The following is a 14,368-nucleotide window of genomic DNA, read 5'->3' as shown; positions in this document are numbered from 1 at the left end:
AGCTCCAGTACAACAGCAGACAATTGGACCCAAGTGCAAATAATCATCCCAAGTGGGGTGAATATATAAGTCGGGTGGAGTGTGAAATGGCTGAGACACATGGCTGTGTCACCAAACTTTGAAGTGACCTGGCAATAGTGATAACACCACTTATTATTTATTGAACATATACACTAGGCACTGTTAGTTGGAGAGAAAGGTAAGATTGAATACCAGGACTGATCAGGATTGCAAAGCTCATCACCCCTGTGAATTAGCCCTCTGAATATATGAACTACATGTGAAATTCTGAAACAGAAACATCAATTGCGGTCTTTTCCATTGGAAATTCCAGCAAGAGAAGAGAAGAAACCAAACCCTTGGTCATTACTGCTATACCCATCCCTGTCTTTGAATTCATACACTTTTTTTTAAAAGTATCTTCCAAATGTATCATTTGTCTCCAAACTCTTCAAGAAAGACAAATGCCAATATAATGCAGTCATGTGTATCTGAGTAGCTTGATACATATAATAAGGGAAAGACATATATTATGACAGATAGCAGCATAAGGTGGAAAACTCCTTTGCCACGTGATATCTTCTGCTTTGCTAATACATTAAAACCCAATGAGAAATCTCTAAGGAGTGTGGTTTGATGGGTTGAGGTAGAGGAAAGCCCGACATAAATAGCTATTTGTATATGAGATCACACACCAAAGAGTTATTTTCACTAAGACCGAACTGGCTGACCACCAGCCCATCTGACAGCAGAATGTCGTAGACCCTTCATAATGCATGTGCGTGAGTAAGGGTAGATGTCTCACGGGGACCCCATGGTAATGCTGTTGATGTAGTTTCCGAGAAGGGTGATAATACTTTATCCTGGAGACAGCCTGAGTTACAGAAACACTGTTTTCCCACTTCACCCACCCTCATTATCATCAAGAGATGCCTTCATACTTGAGTGTGTCTTAAGATGCTTGGCTAGCACTGGGATGAAAATTTTATAAACTATTATTTTTTAGAGGATGTACATAGCTGGCAGAAAAGCATCCCATTAATCTGAAATTGCTTCCTTGTAAAAATATTCTTAAAAAGATCAAAAAGATCATCTTTCTCTGGTATAGAATGGTGGACTTCATAATCTTGCTATTCCGCACCCAGTATTGTCTGTGCCTGACACCAAAGATGATCACGATTGCCAAGAAGACCCAGAAAGAGAAGTTATTATAGAATGTATTTATAAATTCAGTTATTTATTCATTCATTCAGCAATTTGAATATGTCCTCTGTGTAACAACTATGCTAAGATACGACTATACAGAGATGATTAGACCTTGTTTATGCTCTCAAAGAGTAGAAAGACAAACTGACAGTTATGATGCAATGTGATTAGTTCTATAAGGAGTGTGTATGCATGGATGTGTGCACATACCTGATAAGAATGACAAAATTTATCTCAAAAAGCAAAGGATAAAAGGAGGTAAGGTCACACATTACAAAGTTTGGATTAGAATGAACCAGCCCTCAGTACATCAAGACAAGGGAATTCAATGGAAGTATTTTAGGGCAGATAAGAGGAAGTCGTATGTCACAAAACAGCTAGTCATTTTGAGAAAATCATTTGCTCTAAAATGCGATGTGACTCAGGTGCAGCAGCTCATGTTGGTAATCCCAGCATGTTGGGAGGCCGAGATGGGAGAATGGTTTGAGCCCAGGAGCACAAGGCTGCAGTGAGCTATGACTGCACCACTGCACTCCAGCCTGGATGACAGAGCAAGACCCATGCTCAAAAAATAATAATAATTTTAAAAACTAAAATAAAATTCACTGAGATGTTTCCTGAAAACAGAAAAATCTTCATTAAAAATAACACCTACTTCTCAGAATTGTGAAGACACAAGAAGATACGTCTAAGACCCCAGCAGAGGACCTGATGTGTATACAGAACCAAGACCATTTACTTCTCCTACCTACCCAGGATCCTTAACCTACTGGGCACTTGACTTCAGACTTGTAAAGATGCATCATTCTCCAAAGACAGCTAAGCTCTTCTTTTATGTAAAAGTCAAATTCTATCAACAGGAAATCCTTCCCAATCTTGTATTCTAGGTCTGCCTATATCACCAATTCACCATGCCCACCCAGAGAATTGCTGAGCTCCAGAAAACCAAATGTGAGCCCCTTTCAATTTCCTATAAGTTGGTTCTATAAGCTCACTTCTTTTGTGATAGCTCACCATTCTATAAAATGTGTGACACTAATGGACCCTTTAGCTAAAGAAATATCATCTGCAGTTTTTCTTTTTAAGAGAGTGCTGTAGACTGAATATTTGTGCTGTCCTCAAAATTCATATTTTGAAAACTAATCCCCAATGTGATAGTATTAAGAGGCAAGGCCCATGGAGGTCATTAATGGAAAAGCATTTGGAATTTAGAGCCACAAGAGAAACACACTGAGGGTGGAGCCTTTGTGAATAGGATTAGTGCCATAAGGGAGGCCTATAGGAGCTTGTTTTCTCCTTCCGCCGTGTGAGAAAGCAGCGGAAAGATACCTTCTATGAACCACAAGACGGCCCTCAATGTACCAAATTTATCAGCACCTTGATTGGTTTCTCAGCCTTTAGAACTGTGAGAAATAGGTCAGGCGTGGTGGATCACGCCTATAATCTTAGCACTTTGGGAGGCCTAGGTGGGTGATCACCTGAGGTCAGGATTTCGAGACCAACCTGACCAACATGGTGAAACCCTGTCTCTACTAAAAATACAAAAATTAGCCAGACATGGTGGTGCATGCCTGTCATCTCAGCTACTCTGGAGGCTGAGGCAAGATAATCCCTTGAACCTGGAAGGTGGAGGTTGTAGTGAGCAGAGATCGTGCCACTGCACTCCAGCCTGGGTGACAGAGCAAGGCTCTGCCTGAAAATAAAAATAAAGAAAGAACTGTGAGAAATAAGTTTTTGTTTATAAGGTACCCACTCCGTGGCATTTTGCTGTGGCAGTCAAAATGGACCAAGGCAGATGGTTATTATCTCAGTAATAGAATGTATTAGTACTTACCTAGCCTGTCTCAATTATCCATAGGTATTGTTGTAGGACCTACTAGTATCTATTGGTATTAATCTATTTTTAAAATCTTATAATTACCTCTATTTTATTAATGAGGTAACAGATTCAGAGATAGAGAGGTCAAGCCAGAATTAAAATTTATTTTCAACAGACCTCAAAGCCTGTGGTCACACTTTGTGCTGACTGTCATGGCTCTAAGTCCCAAATGCTTTTTCAGTCACTTGCCTGTTCTCTGGTTGGTTCTTCTCATACCGTCCAGGCTACATAAGGTACCCAGGCATCTGCACTCATATGACATATTTAGGAGGATGACCCAGTTTAATAGAAAGAGAGAAAGCAAGAGAAATAGAAAAAGAGACAGAGAGACAAAGAGAAACGAGGCAGGAGTGGAGGCACGGAAGGATTCAAAGATGCCCTCACTCTTTACCATGGCTGAGAATGCTGCCATATCATCAGAAGAGTTCTTGTCACACTTATGAGGTTAACCAGTCATTATTAAAAAGCATGCAATGTACCTCCCCACTTAGTATAATTCAGCTACTTAACTTTGCAGGTAACCTTTCTAAATCAATTTAGAAATCTGAGGAATTAGACATCCAAGGCCATAGGTTCTACTTTGGACTTCATTTGAGAAATGGAAGCCAAAAAGTGCACTGTTTTACAAGAGAATGCTATTCCCTAATGAAATTCCATGAAGGAATCATCTGCCATTTTGTTTCGTTTTGTTTTAGAGTCAGGTTTTCACTCTGTCACCTAGGATGGCACACAGTGGAACAATCGTAACTTCCTGTAACCTCCAATTCCTGGGCTCAAACAATACTGCCGCCTCAGCCTCCCAAGTAGCTCAGACTAAGACTTGTGCCACCAGGCCTGGCTAATTTTTATTTTTATTTTTATTTTTATTTTTGGTAAAGATGGGATGTTTCTGTGTTGCCTAGGATGGTCTTGAACTCCTGGGCTCAAGCAATCCTCTCACATCTGTCTTCCCAACACTGGAATTACAGATGTCAGTCACTTCACCCAGCCATTACCTGCAGTTTTTGTAAGATATGGAAAGCTAACAAATCCTTTGAGTATTGATCCCGAAATGTTATGAAGGGAAAGCTAGAGGGTGTCATGGAGGCAGAAGAAATTCCTAGAATCTTAGATTTTGGAGGGCCCTTAAACATCACCTGGCACATTATTAAAAACAGGAACTCTTCCACTCTGTTGTTACTAAGACAGTTTTCTATGAAACATCCAGGTATAGGGGGACCTACTGTCTCCCAAGACTGTGCATTTTACTTGCTTGGCAGCAGTAATATTGTTAAAAACTTATTGCTTCTATTGAGATTAATTTTGCCTTTCCCAGTTCCAACCTTGTCTAGAATGAGTGTGACCCATCTTGTTCATGACACATCCCATAAGACAAGGCGGGCATCCTCCTCCCTCTCCTGACTCTCAGATTCTTCTCTGAAGTGAGGTGGTAAGTTCTCTACTTTTTCAGGTAGAAACAATTCATTAGAGAATCAAAGAAGGGGAGAAGGGATCAGTAAATAAACATGGCAAGATATTACTAAATGATATATATATTTTTTTGAGATGGAGTCTCACACTTTTGCCCAGGCTGGAGTGCAGTGGTACAATCTCAGCTCACTGCAACCTCCGCCTCCTGGGTTCAAGCAATTCTCTTGCCTCAGCCTCCCAAGTAGCTGGGATTATAGGCTCCTGCCACCATGCCCAGCTAATTTTTTGTATTTTTAGTAGAGATGGGGTTTCACTATATTGGCCAGGCAGGTCCCAAACTCCTGACCTGGTGATCTGCCTGACATCACCTCCCAAAGTGCTGGGATTATCAGCGTGAGCCACCACGCCCGGGCTACTCAACAAATCTTAAAGGAAGAGAAAGTGAGCACAGGTCCTTTGTAATTGTTTGGATGGAGAGGCAGCTCAAATACCTAAAAAGATTCCTGGACCCTGAGATAGATGTCACTTGGAGGTGATTTTCCTCACAGGTCTATAGCGAGGAGACTAATGGGTGTTCAGAATAACCACAGCACTAATAAGGATAATGTTTGTCCTGCAAGCACATGCACTTAAACCCTTTTCTTCCTGCATCTTTCTGGTCTTCCATGCATAAATGTTTAATTCTCCATTTTGCCATCAATCAGCTCACTGCTCTGGGAAGGGTCTGTGCATAAAAGCCGCCCAGTGTGGTCTGCCCAGACCTCCAGATGCACTCAAGGCACCCAAAGAGCTTCTAAAGAGCTGATGTCAGGACAGGGCCGTTGATTTATGATTCCCTAGGACATTCTGACACCCTTGCATGGATGGGAGAGATAAGAGCCTAGCCAAGGCTGCCAGAAAGCCTTGCTTTAGAAAAATGAGGTCAAGGTCAGAAACGGGGGAAGTCCACTGAAAAAACACAAGGCACGGAGTCTCCTCTGGGGGCAGTGAGCTGGCCCGCTAAGGCCAGGAAGACAGTGAAGGATCATTTTGTAGTATTGTAAGGCAAACAAGAGGCAAGACAGATCATGTTAAAGGGGACACTGGAGATAAGAGAAAGAACCACAGAGAGCTAGGGCAGAAGGCACTTGGGGATTCATTCTGAAACGCATGATTTCATTTATCAGAAGAAGGACTGTTTTGTGTCACCAGCCTTCGGTTCTGCTCATTTGTGTGTGTGGGGGGAGAGTTACCTACTCAATGCAGGAGCACCTCAAATTACAGAGCTTTTTGATCAATTGCAATCCTATGTTTTCAATAGCTGGAAACAATATTCTCTATGATATGTGTATCCTCACCAAGGAAGGTCTCTGGGCTCTTTCATAAAGAGTATACCTCAATCCAGGTACAATGCTGTAACTGAAGATCATCTCCAAGAGGAGGAACAAGAATGTCTCCTCGTTTTTACCTCCTAGAATGTCTCTCCACACTTCCTTGGCCTAGGCTTTGGCACTTTCATCTTGGATGACCAAAAAGGGCCTCTGGTTGGCCTCCCTGACATCTATCCTAGTCTCCTCATAGCTACTCTCTAAAATCAGTGATCCTCAAAGGTTAGCAAAGTGTGGAGGGTGACGGTCAGAAGTGGAGGAAGGTTAGCACTCAATGAACATTTTTTAAAATTCATGTGAACCAGTTTTATTTAATTGCATATATACACTTACACACAGAAGAATGAAAGTACATATGTTTATATTAATAGGTATATATGTGTGTTGATATAGATACATAAATATAGTATCTATCAATCTATCTATCCTATTGCTCTATTGCATTGTGTGACTTGAGCTGCTTCTCCCCATTATTCTTAGGCGTCTATGAAAAGAAAGGTTCTGGTCTTGGGATATCTTAAAGATCACTGCTACATATGAGCTTCTAGATCTCACATGTAGTTTCTAGAACTTGTCTGTTTGAGATTACTGATTTGTCAGAGAGAGAGAAGATGTTGACCCTTAATGTTATTGTCAGAGGACTGGAACTATAAGCAATATATCTTCGTTTATTCATTCACCATTCATTTATTCATTGATCATTAAATTCACATACATTACATTCACCATTAAGTTTACATTATTTATTTACAGGTTAGGTATTGTACAAGGTGTTGGAGTTACAATGATCAAAACAAGGTAGTATATTCTCTGAGGAGTTCCTAGTTTATTGGAAGATATAGGCAATGAGACAGGCAAATTTCAATACAAGGGGATAATTTTTATAGCAGAGGAGTGCTTAAGATACTTACTATGAACCCCCACAAAAAAGCAAAACATACTTTTTTATATGTGCCACATGAGATACAAAAAGGCAAAGACTGATTTTAGGGAGTGGTTTTGCTCAAAGAAAACAGGACCTCCACAACAAAAAATTCACAGCAGCAGAAAGTTGAAACAAAACAACTGAGTGTGTTTTTATTTTGCTTTTGATTTTTTTTTTTTTAATTTCAGCTGTTTGGTTTTAAATCTCAGCTGAACCTTCCATGGGTCTATAGGGTTTGGGAAAGGGAGAAGGGAAATTAGTTCTAGACTAGCTTGTGAAAGTGGCTTAGTTATCTGTGCTTTGTGTGTTCTGAGCTTCCCTATGCAGAGGCACGGAGTGGTAGGAAAACCTCTTAAGAACACACAACAGGTAGTATAAAGACTAAGGGGGAACAAATTGATCATTTTTACTTTACCCTTAAGCCCCACCGAGGGGAAAGGTAAGGCTCATTTCTGGCGAATCCCGTTGAAGAAGTGAGGAAAGCCATGCAGGACAGCCCCCAAGCCTTTCTCTTAACTTCTGGCTTGGGAAGAACCCCTGGCTCCCAACCACAGGGGCTGAAAGCATGAGGAGACAGGTGCTAGCTCACATATAAGCGAGAGACACCAGTGAATTCCTCATGGGGTCCCTAACCTGCAAGAGTTCGGGAAACAGGGCAGTTAGAAGCCAGAAAGCATCAGAATCATGGGAAGAAGAAACAGCTAAGCTCTAGGCTGTTTCATGATCTGCGAGTGGCAGCTGTAATACACCCCTCTTGCCAGTCAGTTGCAAAGGTGGAATGGCGGATGAGAAGCCCACCATCACATACTGCAGTGCATACAAGTTTCGTAACCAGTAGCCCAGTTTTCTCTCCATAAGGGTGGAGCCTTACTCTGTCTGATTTAAAAGACCTTGATGATGCTCTCGCCTGCTCACCCTTGATGAGTCATGGAACTCCAGCCTCATTCCTTGTCTGATTCACCTTGTTGGCTGAAGCAGGAGACAGTCCGGTCCTCCCTTCCCACCTCTCATCCCCCAGAAGTAGGAACCGGCTAAGAAAGGAGAAATCCTGATCCCAGGAGGGCTCTGGTGTAGCTGAGCCAATACCCACACAGCTGCTAGACCGGAAACACATTAGACAAGCTCTCTCTTCCCAAGGGAATTTGGTTCACCAGCGGCAGGATTCTCAGGCAAAAAACTGCGGAGACGAGGATCAGACATTTGGCTGCCTCAGGCTCCCTTACTGCCTTACATATATTTAGACGATTTCTGATTCTTTCTAAAAGTACCACTGAGAGCCTTTGGTTCTTATTGTTATAAACAGAACGTCTGAGATTTTAGTAGCAACACAGAGATAGAAATGCGAAATTAAGCTTTCGAGGAGCAATGTAGTATGGTTGGGAGATGCACAGACACTCTGCACAAAATAAAAAATACATTGGCTACCAAGTCTATGAGATTATTCTCAGCTTTCCTGGTAATCAAATGCATGAAAATCAAAATAAGACATGATCTGATTCTCAGTTGGCTAATATGAATGAATGAATGAATGAATAAATGAATTAATGAAAGCATGCATGCATGCAGAAGAAACATAATACCTAGTGCTGGTAAGGGTGTGGGGAAACAGGCACTTTCATGTACCATATAGAAGCAAAAATTATTCTACCCAAGTATGTTAATAACATGGTTGAAAAATTTAAAAATGCACAGAGTGCCTATAGAACCCCTAAGGATTTATATTAAATGCATAAGGTCCTGTGTTGTGGCAGACACCTGTAATCCCAGCACGTGGGGAGGCCAAGATAGGCAGATCACTTGAGCTCAGGAGTTCGAGAACAGCCTGGGCGACATGGCAAAACTCCATCTCTACCAAAAAAAAAAAAAAAAAAAAAATTTAACTGGGCATGGTGGTATGCCCCTCTGGTCCCAGCTACTAGGGAGGCTGAGATGGGAGGATCACTTGAGCCCGGGGGGTGGAGGCTGCAATGAGCTGAGATTGCACCACTGCACTCCAGCCTGGGTGACAGAGTGAGACACTATCTCAAAAAAATCTATCAATTCATCCATCCATCCACCCATTCGTCCATCATTCCTTGGATAAATACATAGAGATATGCAGTTTTTTATCTCATAATCTTCAAATTCTGAAAATGTTGAAAAATAAACTTTAGGTTAATAACGGTACATTTCTATAATGTAATATTATTCAGACTTTACAATGACAATGATGTTCCATCTGTATTTATTAATAGATCTTTGGAATTTAGTAGCAGGTAAATAAATGGTTGTTTTCCATTCACCTCCTTTTCTCAATAAAATGTTCTTTTTATTTTGTTAGTCATGTTTTTATTTATGTTATATAAATAAGATATATTTATTTCAAATTCTAAAACATACTGAAAAGCATTTTTAAAAAAATCATTCATGATTCAACATCATTCAGAATGGAGTGTGCTGTATATTTCTGTTGTATATCTTTTCAGAATTTTCCTATGCAGTTACAATAATATACTATGCATATTTTCTGTGATTGGAATAGATTATACATGCTTTGTACGCTACTTTTCTGATGATTAATGTATTACTAATATCTCTATATATTAATAAATATAGATGGATAATAATGTTTAATCATACGAACCTCACAGTCTCCCCGAGGGTAAGTGTGATTAAATACTATTATTCTTATTTATATGTAACCATATACAAGGCAGGCAATTTCATTATTTCACTTCACACAATTAAAAAATTTAAAAAAAAAACTAGCAACCAATGAAAAGCAATTCAAATTATTTATTAGAATTTCTTATTAATATGGGGAAAGACAAAATAAAAGATATGATGAAGAAAACATACTATGAAAACTTTATACATAGCATAATATTAATCGTGAAAAAAATGCATACAAACTCACACACAAAAAGAGAGAGAGGGAAAAAACAATCTACCAAAAGATTTATAGAAATTTCAGGTGATTTTGAGTTTTACATTCATGTTCTTTTAAACTTCAATATGAGCATAAGTTCATTTTATATTCAGAAAAATTTATAATGAGAAAATGTGATAATCCATACAGCATTAATTTTCAGAGTATAGACACAAATGTGTAAATAAATAAATACAAAATAAATATTTTCTGTTATTCAATTTTACTGAGGCCCAAGTTAGTCTGGTTTTGTCTCTAGTTTAGAAGAGAAAGAGCGATGAGTGTGGTGGAGCTCTGTATTCCTGGGATTTTATAGGAAGAGATCTGATGATACTTGCATGCTTACTTGACATAGGATCTTACTCTTGGCTTGACTTTAAAATCACTTGGGGGACTTTTAAGAGTTATAGAATCCTGGTCTACATTCCCAAGAAATTCTGATTTAATTCATTAAAAGTGGAACTTCCTTGTTGCTACTGATGTGTAGCCAGGGCTGAAAATAATTAGGTTGTATCATTTAAATTCCCATGGCTACCTCCAAAAACTGTGTCAAATATCTCCGAGTGTCCGTGTTAGAAAAGCTTCCTCTTGAAACTTGCCACATACGTATACATTCAATGGCTTGAGCTGTGCCTTCTTCTAAACTGGACGGTATTATAAATGTGCTTGCATTACCCTGCTTATTCCGTCTTTTAAGTTTCTGACAATGCTCCGAAGGGCAACTGGAGATGTTACAATTTTAACCCATTAAATAGCTTCCTTAATATTAGTTATTTGGTTACTGCTTAAAAGGACTTGGAAATTTGTATGGCTCTTGATGCTTTATATATTACTTTCTGAAGTGTTTCTACTGATTTCCATCATCCCCAATACATAACAATTTACCAATCCACCACAAATTTAATACATCCAATTACTCCATCTCTCTGGTTTTGATTATTACAGCAGACGAAAACGTTCCATTTCCTTCCTCATTTCTTATTACTCTTTATTCTTACTCGGGATTTTTTTTTTTTTTACTAATGTGTCTATTAAAATCTGACATAATTTTTACTATAAATATGTACAAATTCTACTGGTATCAAATATCTTCACCTGCACTGATGATTTTTCAGCATTTTATTCTGAATCTAACTTTTAAATTTTGTTTTGTTTCATTTTACTGTAGAGAAAATTTTCATTTTATGTGAGAAAAACTCTTAGATTTTTTTCTTTAAGGTTTTTTATCACTTTGAAACTTACAAGCACTTTCTCTCCCGAAGATCTCATAAAGTGTTAATTCTATTCTAACTCTTTATGCTTAGATTATTTTATTATAAGCCCTTTATCCATCAGGGGTTTATATTGGTAGATAAATGCAAAGGATTTATTGTAATTTTCATTCCCTCAAAGATTAGCTAATTTTACAAATGCCATTTATAAAATAGCCCCTTCCATTCAATTACACAATGATAGTTTGAAGCCATATGGGTAAGTGCACATACGGGCTTTCCCTCTCTCATTGACCCAGCCGTCTAATTTCATATAAGTACCACACTGTGTTAATTCCGGCTACTGTATAATATCTTTTTGTATCTAAAAGAGCTAGCATCCTCTAATTCTTTAAAATATTACTTGACTTGTAATATTCAAACATGTTTTAGAAAAATTTTAATTTGTTGCAGGGTATTTCCTTTTGACGATTTATTTAGGATTAGATAAAATATATGCATTAATTTGTGGGCAAAAGATATGTTAAGCATATGGCTTTTTTGGACACATTGAAATTTAATAATACAGCCATCCCTTAGGGATCAAAGCAAAGGGTCTCTGCTCGGGACTTAATTTTGGTACTGTTCCCTTAGGACTGAATTTCATGCCTACCAGAGGTCTAGGTTTGATAACTATAGAGAAAATATTGAGATTTTTATTTCTAGTTTCTGACAGTGACATTAAACAAACAGAGCAATAAGAAATCAATGGCTGGCATTGGATTTAGATTTCACCTGCAAACAAAGCAAGCAGTGCGACGCTGAGCTCGGGTGCATAATCGTGTCTTGTGAACAAGAAAAGGGCCGAGGTGATTATGCAGGGCAGTCACATCGGGGTGCCAGCCTTTTTTCAAATATTATTGCTTTTAAATGTCAGCATATAACCACTGTAAGCATGTATATTTATTAAAACTCCTCTTTCCTAAGACATTTCAGGTAGACATCTTGGAGCATGGTATATATTTAAATTTTAATCAGAACTGCAGGCACAGCAACACTTCTGTTAGAGCTGGACTGTTTAGAGGAAGAACATTACCTTGAGATCCTACAGTAGGTGTAGAACTGTCCTGGGCATTGCACTTATCCAGCCTCATGTGATCCTCATAGACACTCTGTGATGGAGGGAAGTTTCTAAAGCCTCATTTTATAGGTGATGAAATTAAGTTTTAACCTCTAGGGTTGAAATAGGCCTTGAGGGGCACTCAGACCACTGCCTTCACCGTTTCTTGCTCATCAGCATCTTTAATATCTTGACAAAGTTCTAGCAAAGTCTTCCTGAACACTTAGTCTGAATGCCTCTGAGGGTGAGCAACTCATGCCTTTCCCTCCAAAGATGGTTCCGTTCATTATTGGATGCCTCTGATCTAACCATTTAAAAACAAAATCACAGTCTTTATATCAAACTAGATCCTGTTTCCTTACATTTCTGACCTTAAACACTACTTCAGTCATCTGAAGTCAGGGAAAAAGGCCCAGAAATAACTCAAAAGAATTAGAGTGGCTTATTCCCACTGAGTGGCAAACTCTTCATTTCATGAGATGGAGAAACTGCCACCAGCCCTGGTATTTCGACAGTTAGGATCCCAAAGTGAAGTGTCTGGTCTTCAAGGCACCATGTTCTTCACGACTGGAAATATCCAGGAAATCTGGTTTTCCTCTAAATGTCAAAGCCTTCACAAAAACAATCCCTGGACCTCACGTTTATCCCAAGGAAAGTGATGCCTCCACATCCATTTCTTGCATCAGTGTGTTCCAGGAACAAGTTTCCTTTTAATTTCCTGGAGAGTGGAGGGAAGCCAGAAAGTTGTTGTTGTTGTTGTTTAATCTCCTTTGCTACCTCTCAGATTAGAGTTTTTCTATGTCTCGTTTGATATACCTTTGAGCCCCTTGAGAATGAAACGATGATGTGTCTCTTAGCTGGTCTTCCTCAAATCGTATTTCTCTTGCCACTGCTTGAAATAGGAGTTACAGACCAGGTCGTTCAAGGTCATGCCCTCTAATGATGGCCTGGAATAACAGCATCAGGGTAAGGGATTTGGTATCAGGAACTATCAACATCCAATCAGTACAAAATGATTTTCTGAGTCCAGTTGACCATGCACTTTTCTTTGCAGCTGCAACTTCATTAAATGGAGGACTGAGTTTCCAACAAGAAAAGGTCAACATTTCCATTTGGGCATTCAAACATCTCCAAGATGGGCTTGATGCTTTAGTGTTCTATTGATTCAGCCATCTCCATGCTGAGCACAGAATTTTGCCCAGGATAGATGGGCTGTGTCAATCAAAGCTCACCAGTGGGGCTATTTATTTTCAGTTTGATTCACAGGGTTATCAAATATTGAAACTGAAGGGGATCAAGGTAATTCTACTTCAGTTTAAATTTGCAAATGGAAATTTCACAACTGATACATTACTGAAGCTGAAATTCATGAGGAACTCTTTGAAATGACAAGGTTTTCTCCTGCTTTCATTTGGCCTGTGTTTACCAAACACTCACTAAATACAAAAACACTAAAGTAGGGTCTCCAGAAGAGAAGCTGACTCTAAATTTAAAAAAAAAAAAAAAAAAAATTGTAATTACTTGCCAAGTGACATAGAAATATAAAGTACTGCTGATCAAGGAGGGAGTCTATGATTTGGAACATAACTGAAATTGGTGGCATTTGTTCATGCAGAGATAGAAAATACTCTCCTGATAGAGGGAACAGTACATCTGGTACTAAGTTTACCTAAATTATGTAAGTAATTAATGATAGCAGCTTCTCAAATGAATGTCATACATTTTGTAAACTTTTATGGCATTTAATTGCATTCTGAAAATATTTTTATTTAAAAAGCTTATTTTTATATTACATGTTTATATTTATTATCGTAACAATATGAACTATAACAAAGGTGTTATTATTTTTTATAAACCTTGTATTATTGGAGTTATGTTTTTCCTTCAAGTGTTCTCCTTCTCATCTCCACAAGGTGCATTTTGTCCCCTAAATGGATTGCACTCTCTCTCCAACACACACTTAAATCATGTCAGTCTTTCTGATGTTTTGAAAAGTCTTTGTTCTTCAAGTTTGCCTTTGTCCCTTCACTTTGAGATAATTTGCTTTAATTTTAAATATATTTAATTAGCAGTGAATGTATCAGGTCAACATTAAATAACATGATTCAATCACCTATAATCATATCAACCACATCCAAAGGCTAGGTATAAACCTTTTAATAAAATGTTTTCCCTTTACTTTGTAAATGTGTTCAGGTCTCGAGCATTTCTACATCCTTAGCATCTTAATTCATTTTACACAATTTATATTTCACTTTTTAAAATTTTTTTGCAAGACATGAGGGGTCAATTCCTTCCTTCCTTCCTTCCCTCCCTCCCTCCCTCCTGCTTGATGCTTTAGTGTTCTATTGATTCAGCCATCT

The sequence above is a fragment of the Mandrillus leucophaeus genome, unplaced genomic scaffold, assembly GCF_000951045.1.
Source record: "Mandrillus leucophaeus isolate KB7577 unplaced genomic scaffold, Mleu.le_1.0 Scaffold319, whole genome shotgun sequence".
NCBI lineage: Eukaryota > Metazoa > Chordata > Mammalia > Primates > Cercopithecidae > Mandrillus > Mandrillus leucophaeus.
This window is presented reverse-complemented; position numbering follows the sequence as displayed.